Here is a 16031-nt window from a genome sequence, read left to right as displayed (position 1 = left end):
TCCAAACTTTTTTTTTTTTTTTTTTTTAATTTTTTTTTTCAACGTTTTTTATTTATTTTTGGGACAGAGAGAGACAGAGCATGAACGGGGGAGGGGCAGAGAGAGAGGGAGACACAGAATCGGAAACAGGCTCCAGGCTCCGAGCCATCAGCCCAGAGCCCGACGCGGGGCTCGAACTCACGGACCGCGAGATCGTGACCTGGCTGAAGTCGGACGCTTAACCGACTGCGCCACCCAGGCGCCCCAAGATCCAAACTTTTAAAGGCGTGCACCTTGGCTGATTCATCTTAGTATCTTAGTGTCTTAGCATCTTGGCACATAACAGGTGCTCAATAAATGTTGGATGGATGAATGGAATTCACTGCTCCCCTCCCATGGGTGAAAGTAGCAATTGACTTTTGGTGGAGGGGGAAAGAGAATAGTGTCCTAACAGGTGTCTTTTCTCCTCTTTGAAGTTAACATTGGAAATGAAGAGCCCACTGTGATGGTGTGAGGATGCCCCCCCCCCCCCCCCCCCCCCCCCCCCCCCCCGCCCCCAAACATGTGAAAATAACTCAGCAAAAAACAGAGCAGCTGCCTGGTCATCTTCCCCATCACTGGGATTTCTTCAGGTAACCAATAAATAGGTAAGTCCGATCCTGCTTACCAGATAAGCCTTTGAAAAACTCACAAGCGGGAGTGAGAGGAAACTGTTGTATCAAGGAACATTGTATTAGCAACAGGAAAATGTGGCGCGTATCTATTAAATTGACTGATGCAATTCATGTCCCAGAGTAAGATGTTTCAACATTTAAAATGTTTTAGCATCAAGGGATGGTAAGGATAAGACAGACTGTGTTAGGTTCATAACTTGCATTATCTCATTTTGATTCTCCCAAAAACCCATAAAGAGACCTTACTGTCTTCATCTTACAAATGAAGACAATGAGGCTTGGAAAGGAAGCCATCTTGGTACTAATACTCAACCGAGCTTAGATTCGAACTCAAATCTGTCTGGCCCCAGAGTCCTTTCTTCATTCCTCTTGGGTCCTCTCAAGAGCTGTTTTAACAATATCGACATCAAGTTTTCAGAGAGGTTGAAAAATAAAGATTGAATATATATATATATATATATATATATATATATATATTTATTTATTTTGAGAGAGCATGAGTTGAGGAGGGGAAGAGCGAGAAGGAGAGAGAGAATCCTAAGCAGGCTCTGCATTGCCAGTGACAAGCCCAATGTGGGGCTCAAACCCACAAACCATGAGATTATGACCTGAGCTGAAACCAAGAGTCGGATGCTTAACCCACTGAGCTACCCAGGCTCCCCAAAGATTGAATATTTTTGAACACTGACAATGAGCCACCTACGAGGCAGGGCAGTAAGGGAGGTTGCAATGGACTGTTCTCTACTCAAGGAGCTAAGTAGCTGGTGTAGGAAGCTGGTACCCAATATAGGCTGAACAATAGATGATGAAATAAGGGCTGCTGTGAAGGGGACAGTCAGAACTGAGGGAAGGAGTGATTGGCTTGGTTGTGCAAGGAGAGCAGGGAAAGTTCACAGAACACCAGAAGGTGTCATTTTGAGAAGACTCTGAGGAGGTGGGGAGAAGGCACAGAAGGTTTGGGGACACTGCAGAGTGAGGGAACATGTTACAGGAGCTGGGTGGAAAGTTCAGGGAAGTCAGTGCATGGTTGGAATAGTGGAAGGTGAAGGTGGGTTGGAGCCAGGCCATGGAAGGCTCTGAATAGGAGCCTGAAACTGAAATGGGGAATTATTGAAGGTTTTTGAGTAGGGGGAAGGCAAGGTTCCAATCAAATCCTTGACAAAAACATCCAAAAGTATTGCTGAATTCATCCTGACACCAGATCACAAGTACACAAAGTACACAAAATTAAAAAATATAGAAAATCAATATTCTTAACCAAGACTCAAAACAGTGGCCTGCTTACTTCTGAAGAAACACACCAAATGAAGTGGATATATGCCTGAATCATCAGCTCAAACCCGAGCCACCCTCTTTCTTCCACACGGGCCAAGAACAATCCCATTCTCATGATTCCTAAGACAGCCTCATCAACTCAAAAACCTGGGGCAACACATACAATCCCCTCCTCCCTCCCTCTCCCCCCCCCCCCCGAAAAAAAATTCCAGCAAGGAAATGACAATTCCTTTCACTTCCTTCCTTTCTTCAGCGGCCAGCCAATGAAGATTGCTTCACCGTTCTCTCTCTGATACACCAGACACACATCCTAGAGTAGGAATTGGATCCTGATGGCTTAATTGAGTTAAAAGAAAAGTGCAGATTATCTAAAAGCCTCTCAAAGGTTTCAGAGTGGCTCTCACATCTCAGAAAGCCCAGTGGTGGCTCTCAGTTCTTTGGTTAGGGCGGAGCTGAATGAATTTCGTAGCACAGAATTCGAAAGCACTGGAAGTCAGCAGTTCTGAAGGACTGCAGAAAGGGCTTGTTTACACTTTTCTCTCGGGCTGCAACCCATCTATTTAAACTTTAACCAGAGACAATTATAAAACCATGGTTAGCCAGGGATCGCAGGCTGCGCAAGACGGGAGACAGATGCCAACAGTCTGGCATTGGAGGAGGGAAGGTTGAGAATATTTTGAGGAAAGGGATCAAAGAAGAAGTACAAAGGTTTTGCAAACAGGTGTCACCTAGGTTGGTCTTCATGGGAACAGGGAGGGAAGGGGTGGGTGAAGGAGTGGGTGGGAGAAGACCACCACAAGGAGTGGGTGGAAGAAGACAGGCAGGGTGGGCACAGAAGACCCACAGCTTCTGATGGTATAGGCGGGACTGGGGCTGTCACTGTTCCACCAGTTCAAAAGTGCCACCCAGGCAGAGCCAGCTGCTTTAGCTCGACTGTTTACACCTTTTTTTGTTTCCCTCTTGGATTCCCTCCCCTCAGGGAGTCAGTGCCTCTGATAGAGGCACCCAGCCCACCAGGACACAGGCTCGCTTCCCCAAGGCCAAGCCTCCTCTTCAATTCAGGTTTTCCTGGCAAAGACCTACTCTGGAGCTGACAAGCAGTCCAGTGATGTCAGAGGAAATACCCCACTTGACAAAGGACTGTGCTCCAATTGCCAATAAGCTGAATTCCCTCGCATGCCCTGTTCTGGGTCCTAGGATCTGAAGAATCCTAAGAACACACTCAAAGAGAGATAGTTGTTGCTGCAAAGTAAATGTTTTTATTCTGGATTTGAGGATGTCCGTGGACCTGATATTGACATGAGGGCCAGTTTTAGGTGCATATACAAATGTGGGGAGACCTACGGGACACCAGCCCCCCAGATCTCTGTGTAAAGGAGTCTGACATTCCACCCCTAGATACTCAATCTTTTTTTTTTTTAACTTTTTGGTTTTGAGTATTCCTATTAAGATACAAACGCAATATGTAGAGGAGAGCCCCTGCCTCAGATGTTACCAGCTAATTTGTTAATAGGGATTCACTTTCTAGCCAGGTCCAGTCAGATTAGAACTAGGGCTCAATAGGAGGAAGATTCAGGACACACATTTTGGAGATGGAGAATGGGCAGAGGCCCTGGATCTATGGGTGGGAAGCTCGTAGTAGTCATGGAAGAGGCCAGAGACAAGTCTCTCTCTGTGCAACAACGAGACCCAGTCCTTCAACATAGGTCAGAGTTCATGAGGACAGCAGAAAGCCAAAGTCATGCTAACTTCCTGTGAAGCTTCCTTCTCTGCGAATCCAGCTTTTACCAGGGAAAGCCGTTTGGGGCACAGCCAGAGGGAGATAGGGGAGGTCAGAGGATCTGCAGATATTCAGGGCCACAGCATGGTCTTCCAGGGCAAAGAGGCCAAAGTCATGGGCTTCTCTCCAGACCAGTTTGTTACACTCACCAGAAGATCTGTGCTATAGCTCTGAATGTCACTCCCAAGTCCAGCCAACCATCTAAAAAATTCATGATGCTGTTCACGAGGGTCTGGGTAGAGAAGGTGGGGACAGCTCCCCGAGAACTCACCCCAACTGGGGACAGATCCCAGGGTAATATCATCGCTTATGGGGGTTGGGAGGTAAGCACTTCATACAAGGTGTGACATAGTATGACATTTATTTTTTAAGTTTATTTATTTATTTTGGGAGAGAGTGTGTGCATGAGCGCGTGCACCCATGTAAGCAGGGGAGGGACAGAGAGAGAATCCCAAGCAAGCTCCACGCTGCCGGCACAGAGCCCGACATGGGGCTCGATCCCACCAACTGTGAGATCATGACCTGAGCCGAAATCAAGAGTTGGACACTTAACCGACTGAGCCACCTAGGTGCCCCATGACATTTTATCTTTAGTAAACATAGGCTAAAATTTTTCTTTCTTAAAGTTTGTATGAGTGCAGATCGCTTTCTTATGCCCTGATCTCCAGAGGAAAGGGAGGAGGTCTGGTTCTTATGTCTCCTGCAGGATGGAGCCTGTGAACACGTGATTGCTGGCAGGTATCCCAAGATCTGCGCAGAAATTTCAGAGGGATACACACATTGCCCAGCTCCTACCAGAGGGTGTTATACCGGGGAGAAGATATTCTATAAAATCGGTCATGACATCTCCAAAGGAAATCCTGGGAGACTGGACATAAACCAGAGAGGCAGTATAGTGCAGGTGCCCCCCACAATACAAAAGTGGAGCATTCCTACAAATCCTTTCATAAGCTGAAATGGCATAAAGCAGAGAAGCTATTACCATCAATTTATAAGAAATAACCCCTCTTAGGCTTTTCCTGATACCTCAGGACACATCTTGCTAACAGGTGCACAAAATAAATTGAGATAAAACGCAGATGCTCCCAGACCCAGTTCACAGCTCTGGTGGCTCGATGCGGAGACGCTGGGTGTAGTTGGTGGGGAAGGAGCTTGGCGGGGCCACTCACGCTGCTCAGGGCGTGCACTGCCTCTGGTCGAGGTCCGCGCAAAACGAACGCTGAACCTGCTGGGCTTTTCTGCGTAAAAGCAAAAATCCTCTTCGGATTTCTTTTGGTTAGCAAAAACAAGTACTAATGTGGGTCTTCTGTAAAAGGGAAGTGGTGTAATGTATACTTTCAAAAAGCGAGGGTATGTTACCTATATGGTGGCTCAAAGCATGGATTCAGGAACCAGGCCGTCTGGATTCAGATCCTGATGCTACCACTTATTAGCTTTGGGACCTTGAGCAAATCGCTTAACCTCTCTGAGCCTCAGTTTCCTCATCCATAAAATTCAGGCAATAGCAGTTCCCAGTTCACAGGGTTGTTGTGGGGCTTAAATAAGTTAATATTTAAAGGGTTAAATGAGTTAATATTGAAAAGCACTTCAAATAGTGTCTATCACAGCAACAGCTATTTAAACATTGCATTTTCAGGGTTTTTTTAATTTTTTATTTTTTTTAAATTTTTTATTATTTTTTTTAACGTTTATTTATTTTTGGGACAGAGAGAGACAGAGCATGAACGGGGGAGGGGCAGAGAGAGAGGGAGACACAGAATCGGAAGCAGGCTCCAGGCTCTGAGCCATCAGCCCAGAGCCCGACACGGGGCTCGAACTCACGAACCGTGAGATCCTGACCTGAGCCGAAGTCGGATGCTCAACCGACTGAGCCACCCAGGCGCTCCTCAGGTTTTTTTTTAAATGTTTATTTTATTTTTGAGAGAGAGAGAGAGAAACAGTGTGAGTTGGGGAGAGGCAGAGAGAAAGGGAGACACAGAATCTGAAGCAGGCTGCAGGTTCTGAGCTGTCAGCACAGAGCCCAAAGCGGGGCTCGAACTCACAGACCGTGAGATCATGTCACAGACCGCGAGATCATGACCTGAGCCGAAGTCGGACGCTTAACCGACTGAGCCACTCAAGCGCCTGTAATGATCGCATTTTAAAAGTAACATGATCAACCCTCCAGGCCTGGAAACCTCGCTTGGTTCTATGATTGACCCTGTCTCCCAGAAGGTCTGGGGTGACTCTGGTCTGCACTTTTTTCCACCCTACTAGCTTGAGGAGACAGAAGAAAGATAACCCTGAAGCCTTTCTCCTCCGGGCTTCTTTTCCAGCGTTAGCCATGGCACTTCCGTTCTACGCTTGAAGCCTTGCAACACGCATGCCCGGGGCCGGGGTAAAGTCAGCACCAACAACAGGGAGCGCTGTCCGGTGCCCGGGCCAGAAACGGGAAGTTCCTTGATGCAAATCCCTCAGGCCCTCGGGCAGGCTCCGTGTTTGTGCTGTAACTAAATACCACACTCACCTGTCCTTCATGGGTACCAGGCACAAAGCCAGGGTTATAGAACACAGGGAAAAGCCCTCATTGGGAAAGGTAGGAAAAACAGAGAAAGAAGCAGGTGGCAGGAAGAAGGATCATGGCAAATGGGAAACCAAATACATGAGGAAAAAAGAAAAGCTCCAATAAGTTCAAGGAAACTTTTTTTTTTTTTTTTGGGTCTCTCTATTTTTGACCAAGTGAAAAAAAAACCAAACACAAAAGAATAAACTAAGCAACTGGAATCAGATGGGGCCAGTGAAGGGGGGGGAACAGGCAGCAGAACTCTACAAATATATGCTAATTACCTCATCCTTCCTCCCGTGCCCTGCAAGCGAGGCTCCAGAGCCGGTTTGTACATTGGCCTAATAATGATTTCATTTCACAGACATCTTTCCACGTTTTTTTTGGTTTTTTTTTTTTTTTTTTTCTTAACAAAGTCCATCACAATTCTGTTTTGGGATGTAGAAACAGTATCTATCTTTAGGAAATTTAAATGCCAAAGAGCTCCGATAAGCATAATTGAGAAGTAAAGAATGGTTGGTGTGACCAGGACAAATATCAAATCACAAATATTTGAAATTCTTCCCCTTCGGGGCCCTAAGGAGAGAAGTGCCTTTGTTTGCTGAATTGGCTCACAGAGGACCTGGCCTTTGCCGTGTTGCGTAGGATGTTGGATGGGGAGGAGAAGCCAGAGGAAGGTCAAATATTTAAGAGCCTACTATGCATCAGGCGTTCTGTTAGATGCTAGAAATTTAAGAGCATACAAAACAGGCCCCTACCCTCATGAAGCTAATACTTTTTTAGACTTTAAACAAAAATGTAGTAAATTGCACGTAACATAAAATTTACCACCTTAACAATTTTTTAAGTGTGTGTTTATTTTTGAGAGAGAGAGCACGAGCAGAGCAGAGGAGGTACGGGAGGTGGGGGATGGGGGAGACAGAGGATCCAAAGCAGGGTCCTCGCTAACAGCGGAGAGTCTGATGCAGGACTGGAACTCACAGACCATGAGATCATGACCTGAGCGGAAGTTGGACGCTCAACCGACTGAGCTACCCAGGTGCCCCAACTACCTTAACCATTGTTAAGTGCAAAGTTCAATAGTGTTAACCCTATTTACACTGTTGGGCATCCAATCTCTAGAATGTTTCCATCTTGAAAAACTGAACTCAATGCTCATTAAAGAACTCCCTCCCTGCAATCCCGCCCCCCCCCCCCCCTCCACCTACCCCTCACCCCAAGGTTGGAGTCACCACCATTTTACTTTCTGTTTTTATTAATTTGACTATTCTAGGTACATCATGTAAGTGGAATCATATAGTATTTGTGTTTTTGTAACTGGCTTATTTCGCTCAGTATATCCTCGAAGTTCCATGTTAGAGCATGTATCAGAATTTTGTTGCTTTTTAAACCGGAATAATCCACTGTATGCATATGACACATTTTGTTTATTCACTCATCTGTTGATGGACGTTTGGGTTGCTTCTACTTCCGGGCTACTGTGGATAATGCCACTGTGAACACAGGTGTGCAAATATCTCTTTGAACTAATGCTCTTTTTAAAAAAATTTTTTTTAATCTTTATTCATTTTTGGGAGAGAGACAGACAGAGCATGAGCAGGGGAGGGGCAGAGAGAGAGGGAGACACAAACCGAAGCAGGCTCCAGGCCCTGAGGTGTCAGCACTGAGACCAATGTGGGGCTCGAACCATGAACCGTGAGATCATGACCTGAGCCGAAGTGGGACGCTTGGCTGGCTGAGCCACCCAGGTGCCCCTGAACTAACCCTCTTTTAGGGAGCTTATCCCATCATATTTGGATTATCTATTTGCCCATCACTTGGCCTAACTATGTGGTTAGCTGTACGAGGACTGTGTCATTTATCTTTGTATTCCAACTCCCTATACAATGCTGGCACGTAGTAGGAACGCAATAAATACTTGTTGGCAAAATAATTTATTTTTATACTTCTTAATCACTACTGCTGCAGCTGGCTGTTTTACATATTTTAATAAATAAGTTTTGCAATTTTAATGAATGCTATTTTGATTATATTTACATACTAAGCTAGTTTATACAAGGAGGTTAGTATAAAAACCTAAATCTCAATCAAAATTCACTTTCTAGATGAAATGCCATTGACAATTCCTTTTCATTCACTTTGCTTAAAATCAGCTCTTGTTGCTCTGATTCTTGTCCTTCCTTTCCTCCCTTTTTAAGTCAGCATTGCCTAGATATTAAGGAGTCTCCTCAAATCATGAGACATCCTGTGGAATAAAGCTAGGCATGGGCCTAGGGTTGAGTTTGCTCAGCTCAACAACTTTCATTGAGCGTCATTCTGTCTGAGGTACAAGATGAACAAGGCACAGCCCTCCCTTTGGAGAAACTCACAGTCTTGCAATTCTGTCTGGTTCTTCTTGGCCACAATTAAGCAAGAAACCTCAGTTTTCTCAGGTGCAGAAAATAGTATTTATCCCCATTTCCCATACTCAGTTGAGGAACACAGACACTGTAGCATTCACAAAGCATGAGGGGGTGAAGGACACTGAAAATTCTGGGTAGTATTATATTTGATAATAATTGCTACGTGTGGTATCAGCAGGGGTAGAAGCTAGTTCTGTAATTCTTTACAAAATAGACATTTGGAATCATGATTTCTGGTCAAGGAAGCATTATTGTACATTAACCTTGGAGGGACTTTCTCAGCTCTGAACACAAAGAATGGTCTTTAAAATATAAAAGAGAAGGGCGCCTGGGTGACTCAGTCGGTTGAGCGTCTGACTTCAGCTCAGGTCATGATCTCAGGGTCCATGAGTTCAAGCCCTGCTTTGGGCTCTGTGCTGCCAGCTCAGAGCCTGGAGCCCGCTTCGGATTCTGTGCCTCCCTCTCTCTCTGTCCCTCCCCTGTTCATGCTCTGTCTCTCTCTCTCTCAAAAATAAATAAACATTAAAAAAAATATTGAAAAATAAATAAGTAAACCCATAAAATAAAATATAAAAGAGAAAGGTTAAAAGAAACAGTTGGCCCAAAAGATAAAATCTTCTAGGAACTAAGAATGGAGAGCAATAAATGAGACTGAAGACATGGGCCTGTTGGGCTCCAGATCTGAGGCAGAGGAGGCTGGAATGGGATCTCTACAGGGTTAGGGAGACTAAAAGTGAGGAAAGTGTGTGGGAGCCAGAACCGCAACCAGCCAGAACCAGGTTTTCTGTTGGAAACTACCAAGGGTAGTTTCTTTCTTTCTTTCTTTTTTAAATTTTTAATGTTTTATTTAGTTTTGAGAGAAAGAGAGAAAGAGAGACACAGAGTGTTGGCTGGGAAGGGACAGAGACAGGGAGACACAGAACCCGAAGCAGGCTCGAGGCTCCGAGCGGTCAGCACAGAGCCCAGAGCAGGGCCCGAACTCACAAGATGCGAGATCATGACCTGAGCCAAAGTCGGATGCCCAATGGACTGAACCACCCAGGCGCCCCATCTAATGGTAGTTTCAAAACAGGGGCTAGGGGCATCTGGGTGGCTCAGTCAGTTGAGTAACCTGCTTTTGATTTCTGCTCAGGTCATGATCTCGGGATTCATGGGATCAAGCCCTGTGTCAGACTCTGTGCTGACAGTGCAAAGCCTGCTCAGGATTCTCTCTCTCTTCCTCTCTCTCTGCCCCTCCCCTGCTCATGTGAACTCATGCACTTGCATTCTTTCTCTCTCTCAAAAATAAATAAATAAATACACTTTAAAACAATAACAACAACCAAAAAAAAAAACCCACCCCAAAACAGGGGCTAGACTGAGAACCGCCCCCCCCCCAACACAAAGTCGCTTATTAAAGAGGCTAAAAAAAAAACCCTCGCCACTGCCTGAAGATGGGCCTTATGTGAGGGAATGGTCTGGCAGGAAGACAAGGAAGGGCACAGAGCCCTCATGACTGCCTCTGTGACATCTCTATTACCACAGTATGGGAAAAGAAAAGACAAGCTCTCTTTACCTGGGTAATATGATTGTCTATAAGGAGGATCAAACAGACCATACTGAAAAAATGTTAGAACTACAAAGACAACTCAGCAAAGCTGCAGGGTATAAGATGAAGAAATACAATTCAGTTGCAATCCTATATCTCAGTATTTATCACCCATGATATTTAAGAAACCAGTTTTAATAGTTTTAATAGCAATAAGCGATGAAGTACCTAGGAATAAATGTAATACAGATGTGGATTTTTATCTATAAATACAATGTTGACATTATGTATAGAAATTAAAAAAAATTTTTTTAAATGTTTATTTGTTTTTGAGAGAGAGGGACAGAGCACAAGCAGGGGAGGGGCAGAGAGAGAGGGAGACACAGAATCTGAAGCAGGCTCTAGGCTCTGAGCTGTCAGCATAGAGCTCGACGTGGGCTTAAACTCAAAAACCGTGAGGTTATGACCTGAGTCAAAGTACGACATTTAACTGACTGAGCCACCCAGGCACCCCATGTATAGTAATTTTTTATGGAACAAATTAACTGAGATTTAATACATGGAGACATATAGCATACTCATGAATTGGAATATTCATTAAAATGAAGAAGACATTTCTTCTAAAGTTAATGTTTGATTTCAGTGCAAACCCAATTTTTAAAATCCCAACCTGATTAGGTAACACGCAACAATGGTCACTGAGTTCATGTAAACAGTAAAGGTCAAAACTAATTATAGTAGGTGGAAATGTCTTTGCCAACAAGTGAGGGAATATACAACTTAGAGTGGCTTAAACAATAACAGGTTTATTATTTCACGTCACAGGATGTCCAGTGGTAGGCGGTTTCAGTATTGGCTAATTCAGCAGCACAATGACACCTCCGAGACCTAAGGACTTTTCATCTCCCTGCCTAGCCATTCTCAGTGTGCTAGGCTCTAGCTTGTCCTCTCAGGGTGGCAAGATGGCTGCCACTGTTTCAGCCATCACTTTCTCCTCCAACTCTGTACAAAGATAGGAAGGGCAAGTCGTCTTCTTTTGTACGTTTTTAAGTGAGAAGAAAACTTACCTATCCTATCTCTACTCTAACACAATTCCACATAGGTTTCTTTCTTTTTTTTTTTTTAAGTTTATTTATTTATTTTGAGAGAGAATGTTTGAGTGGGGGAAGGGCAGAGAGAGAGAGAGAGAGAGTGAGAGAGAGAGAATCCCAAGCAGGCTCTGCACTGTCAGTGTGGAGCCCAAGCAGGGACTCGAACCCACGGACTGTGAGATCATGACATGAGCCAAAAATCAAGAGTTGGACATTTAACTGACTGAGCCACCCAGTTGCCGCCCCCAAGTAACTAAAATTTAAAACCAGAGGCAGCATAACAAACCTGGATTAAAAAATGAGTTAGTTAATAAATATGTGTTGGAATATTTATACATATTTTTTCTATTTCACATTACAAGATTTTAAGTTTAAAGACCTAAATTTGAATAGTCAAATTTAATACCTCTAGGAAAAATATAAGAGATTATATTTATACCCTTGTGATGGGAAGAACTTATTAAATAAAGCACAAAAGGATAAAATCATCAAGGAAAAGGTGAATAATTTTACTACCTCAAAATAAAAATATATCACCAACAAAGAGAGAAGATATTTTTTCAGACATACAACAACCGAGATAGTCATGTTCAAAAATTATAAAGAACTGCAAAGCAATAAGAAAAAGAAACAACTAGAAAGAAAAATTGACAAAGAATATAAATAAGCAATTCACAGAAAAGAAATCCTAATGGCCAATAGATATACAAGATGTTCAGTCTCACTAGAAATGAAGGGAAAACAATATTAAATAATAAAAAGTTACCATTTCGTAACTATAAATAGGCAAACATTTTAACATTTGAAAATACCAAAAATTAGTAAGATGTGGAGAAACGGGACACTTAGAAAGCAAAGTGGTGATATGTATTTATCTAAATCCTAAGACCCAGCAGTTTCTCTGTTCTCTAGATTAGTGGTTCTCAACCAGGGTGATTTTGCCTCCTGGGAAATATTTGGCAATATTTGAAGACATTTCGGTTGTCACACCTGCGTGGGGGTGGGGTGCTACTGGTACCTTTGGGGTAGAGGTGAGCAGTGCTGCTAAATATCCTACCCCACAGCAAAGAGTTATTCAGTCCAAAATGTCAATAACACCAAGGTTGAGAACCTGTGGCCTAGAAAAACTGTCACATGGTGTGCACCAGGAGATAGGTATTTAAATGTTAATTGCAGTATTGTTTATTGTAGCAAATAACAACACACTGAAAACAATTCACACATCCATAATGCAGGAAGTGGATAAGTAATTTGTGTATTTCAAACAAGGGAATAATATACAACAGGTATATTTAATGAATTAGTTCTTCAGGTTACAATGTGAATCAATCTAAAAAGAAATGATGACTAGGGACACCTGGGTAGCTCGGTCAGTTGGGTATCCAACTCCAGCTCAGGTCATGATCTCACGGTTTAGGAGTTTGAACCCCGCGTCGGGCTCTATGCTAACAGCTCAGAACCTGGAGCTTGCTTCAGATTCTTTATCTCCCTCTGCCCCTCCCCAGCTCTTGCTCTGTCTCTCTCTCTTAAAAGTAAATAAACATTAAAAAAAAATTTTTTTTAAGTAACAATGACTAAAAATGCATTGCAGAATATTATGTACAGGGTGATATAGTATTCCTTTACAATTTACAAATACAAAGCATACTATATATTGTTTATGAATATATACGTATAATATAAAAGTATAAAAACCATGCATGGGAATGATTTATAGGAACTTCCAGGTAGTGATTACTTTTCAGAAAAGAGGAAAGGAGGGAAAATAGAGAAATGAATGAGATCGGGAGTAGATAATGGGTTTAAACTACCTGTAAGACTTTTTATAGCAAACAAACAAACAAAACCCCTAAAGCAAATAAGCAGACATTAAGATCTGTTGAGTGTTTTATACACAGATGTTTGGTAAACTATTTTCTATATTTTTCTGTCTGTTTGAAATATTTTATGATGGAAGTATTTTAAAGTATTTTAAGAGCTGCATCTGCAAGAAGTGAGTATTCTGTTTGTGTTTCAGGAGCATAGAGTTGGTAGAGGGAGCCAATGTTTCCAGAAGAAACTGTGCCACTCCAAAGGGAAATTAGAAAAGGAGAAAGTGACCCTTGAATAAAGAAGAGTTTATGCATTTAAAGACCCCTCTCCGGGATTCTTGGCAGGAAGAGTTCACTTTCCTGCTGCATCAGGGCTTGGAAGGCTATTCCTCTGTCCATGGTCCTATTCCTCTGCTTCAAACAACTTTAGAAGAATCCAGAGGGAGGTTCAAATCTGCAATGTAGAAAAGCATTGAAGTGTTCTAGATACAGCTGAGAAGCTGAAAGAAGACGGAATTTGTGGGTATAGCAGATCTTTGGAATCTTTGAAAAGAAGTTCTGTCGGCAGTAGATCCCACCAGCAGAAGGGGATCCTGCTGGACAGCCATTCTTTTCAATATTGATGAACAGCATCTATCCGTGGAGTGAACTCCACTTGAGCTGAAGCCTGCTTGGTAAGAATGACACTATCATCTCCCTAACATTTCATATTTTGAAAGAAAGCCCTTCCCATTCCTGATGCTTCTCATCATTTTTTCCCAACACTCCAGTAAGACCAGTCAACATTCACCTGTGCTTTTATAGCGATGAAGAGAGACTAACAAACTCAGTAACTCAACTGAGAAAGACATTTTATGGGCAGCCCATGGTAATCACCTATCTTTTAAAAAGAAACAACATTTTTTGAGATCCCAGGAGGTGTCTGGCACTACACGAAGTGGTATGAGCATGAGAGTGCAGAACATAATGTTTGGGAACATAATGTTCCTCCGGGGACTTAAAAATTAATGCAGATCCAAAACTGTTTAAAAAAATGTGGGTTGTAATAAATTATGGGAAAACAAAGTGAAAGGTGTAGGGGCAAAAATCCCAAGCATAGTGATGGAACTAGAGAACATGGAAATGGAATATGATGAGCCAATTAACCTCAGGAGAACAGAGACTCATGGTATGGGCAGAATACAAGACACTTATCTTGAGAAGTCAATTTTGCAGACTCAGTTACTTGTCCACACACACAAAATCAATAGGTATTTCTGATAGGCTGCTGGCAAAAAAAAAAAAATACTGTTCTTTTCTATAGATGGAGTCTAAACCATCCAGCATACAATAAAGTGTTTAAGAGAAAAAATATATGTGGGCTGGCAATCTTTCAATCTGTAAAGCTGGTGATCTAGTTTTGGGTGATAGCTCTAATGGAAATAGGTGCAATTGGGTTTGTAGATACTGATTTTTATCAGCAACCAGAAACTGTGCTAAAAGCTCAATTTGGCCTACTTTAGGTTCCCCGGCTAAGTTAGCGAGGGAATTTTCATTAGGTTATTTGAAGAATAAGAAGAAATAAAGCAATGCATGAACACCGTGATATGTAGGTGAGAAGGTATCTTAATAGAAATAGTACTCTAGTCTAGAACAGTGTTTCCCCACCAAGGTGATGGAAAGTACTGGGAAATGCAGAGACCTAACTTGTCCTCAGACTGAGCTTTCTTCATTGCCCCGGCTTTCCAGTTTTAATAACTTCAGCCTTGCTAACCTGCCAGTACTAGGGAAGTCAGTTTCATGTACTGATGTCAGCCTCTAATTTGAACTCCCTCATGGTCATTGCAACTTTGTTCACTTTTGTAATTATTTTTTCACATTTTCTTGTTTTATAGCAATACGGAAAGATAAAAATACCTAGAAATGTTTTTTTTTTCCAATGTTGAAGGGAATAATTTAGACAGTCACTTCCACATGGATATCTAATAGGCATCTCAAACTGAGTACGGCCAAAAGAGAAGTCTTGATTCTTTCTCTTAATCTTCTTGAATCAAACAACCCCAAGAGGCTTAAATAGAGTTTTACTTTTTTCATAAAGAGATGTCTGGAAATAGGTTATTTCTGGTGTTAATTCAGCTGCTCAACTACACCATCAAGGACCTAGGTAGTTTCTCTTTTTTCCTGTCACTATCCTTAACATGTTGGCCTTTAATTATCCTGTCTTTTATTTTGTAGTCACAAGATGGCTGCTGTGACTCCAGGCATCGTGATGGTGCTCAAGATAGCCAAATTTGTCCCCAGAAGGCTTTCTCTTAGGTCTCGTTAGCCAGAAATGAATCATTCCTGGCTGCAAAGGAGATGGGGAAATTGAGTATCTAGCAAAAGAGAATGGGATTATTATAATTGAATTGTACTGATCATGATTCATCACTTGGAGCTGGACATATTGTCACCCTCAACAAAGTCAGGGCTCTGTTAGCAAGGAGGAAGAGAACAGCTGTTGGAGAGGGAAGTGACACAGACTGCCACACTTCTTATTCCCAGCCTACCTGTCTCACTGAATAGCATCACCATCTGCCCAGTGCCTGAGCCAGTAACAGAGGAGAGAGCTTGGATTCCTTTGTTTCTCTTATGTCCCCCATAAAAAAATACCACACAGTTCGGTTGACTCTACTTCCCCTATGTACCCCTAATCCACTCTATTCGCCCTTAGTCACTGGTATCCTAGTTCAAGCTACCATTGTTCACCTGAATTACTGCAACTGCCCCCTAAAGAAACAGAAACAATCACTTCCTTGTTTAGAACCTCCCATCGGCTTCCCATCTCATCTAAAATCCAAATTTCTTACGCTGACCTTCCATGCCTAGAAGATCTAGGTTCTGCTCACTGGTCCAACTTTATCTTGTTCCACTTTTCTGTTTGCCCCTGACTTCCAACCACGCAGGGTTTCTTTCTCTTCCTCTGATGCT

At 42.8% G+C, this 16031-nt stretch overlaps 1 long non-coding RNA gene across 1 annotated transcript in view; it reads left to right on the top strand.

Annotated features, from left to right (window-relative positions):
• LOC122211622 overlaps positions 1–531 on the top strand; it is a 32858-nt gene extending 32327 nt beyond the window's left edge. The window contains exon 6 of the long non-coding RNA XR_006198752.1: positions 456–531. This is a non-coding gene — a long non-coding RNA (uncharacterized LOC122211622). The remainder of the gene's footprint in view (positions 1–455) is intronic.
• The last annotated feature ends 15500 nt before the right edge of the window (positions 532–16031 follow it).

Source organism: Panthera leo, chromosome A2 (genome assembly GCF_018350215.1).
Source record: "Panthera leo isolate Ple1 chromosome A2, P.leo_Ple1_pat1.1, whole genome shotgun sequence".
In the NCBI taxonomy this organism is placed as follows: Eukaryota; Metazoa; Chordata; class Mammalia; order Carnivora; family Felidae; genus Panthera; species Panthera leo.
This window is presented reverse-complemented; position numbering and strand designations above follow the sequence as displayed.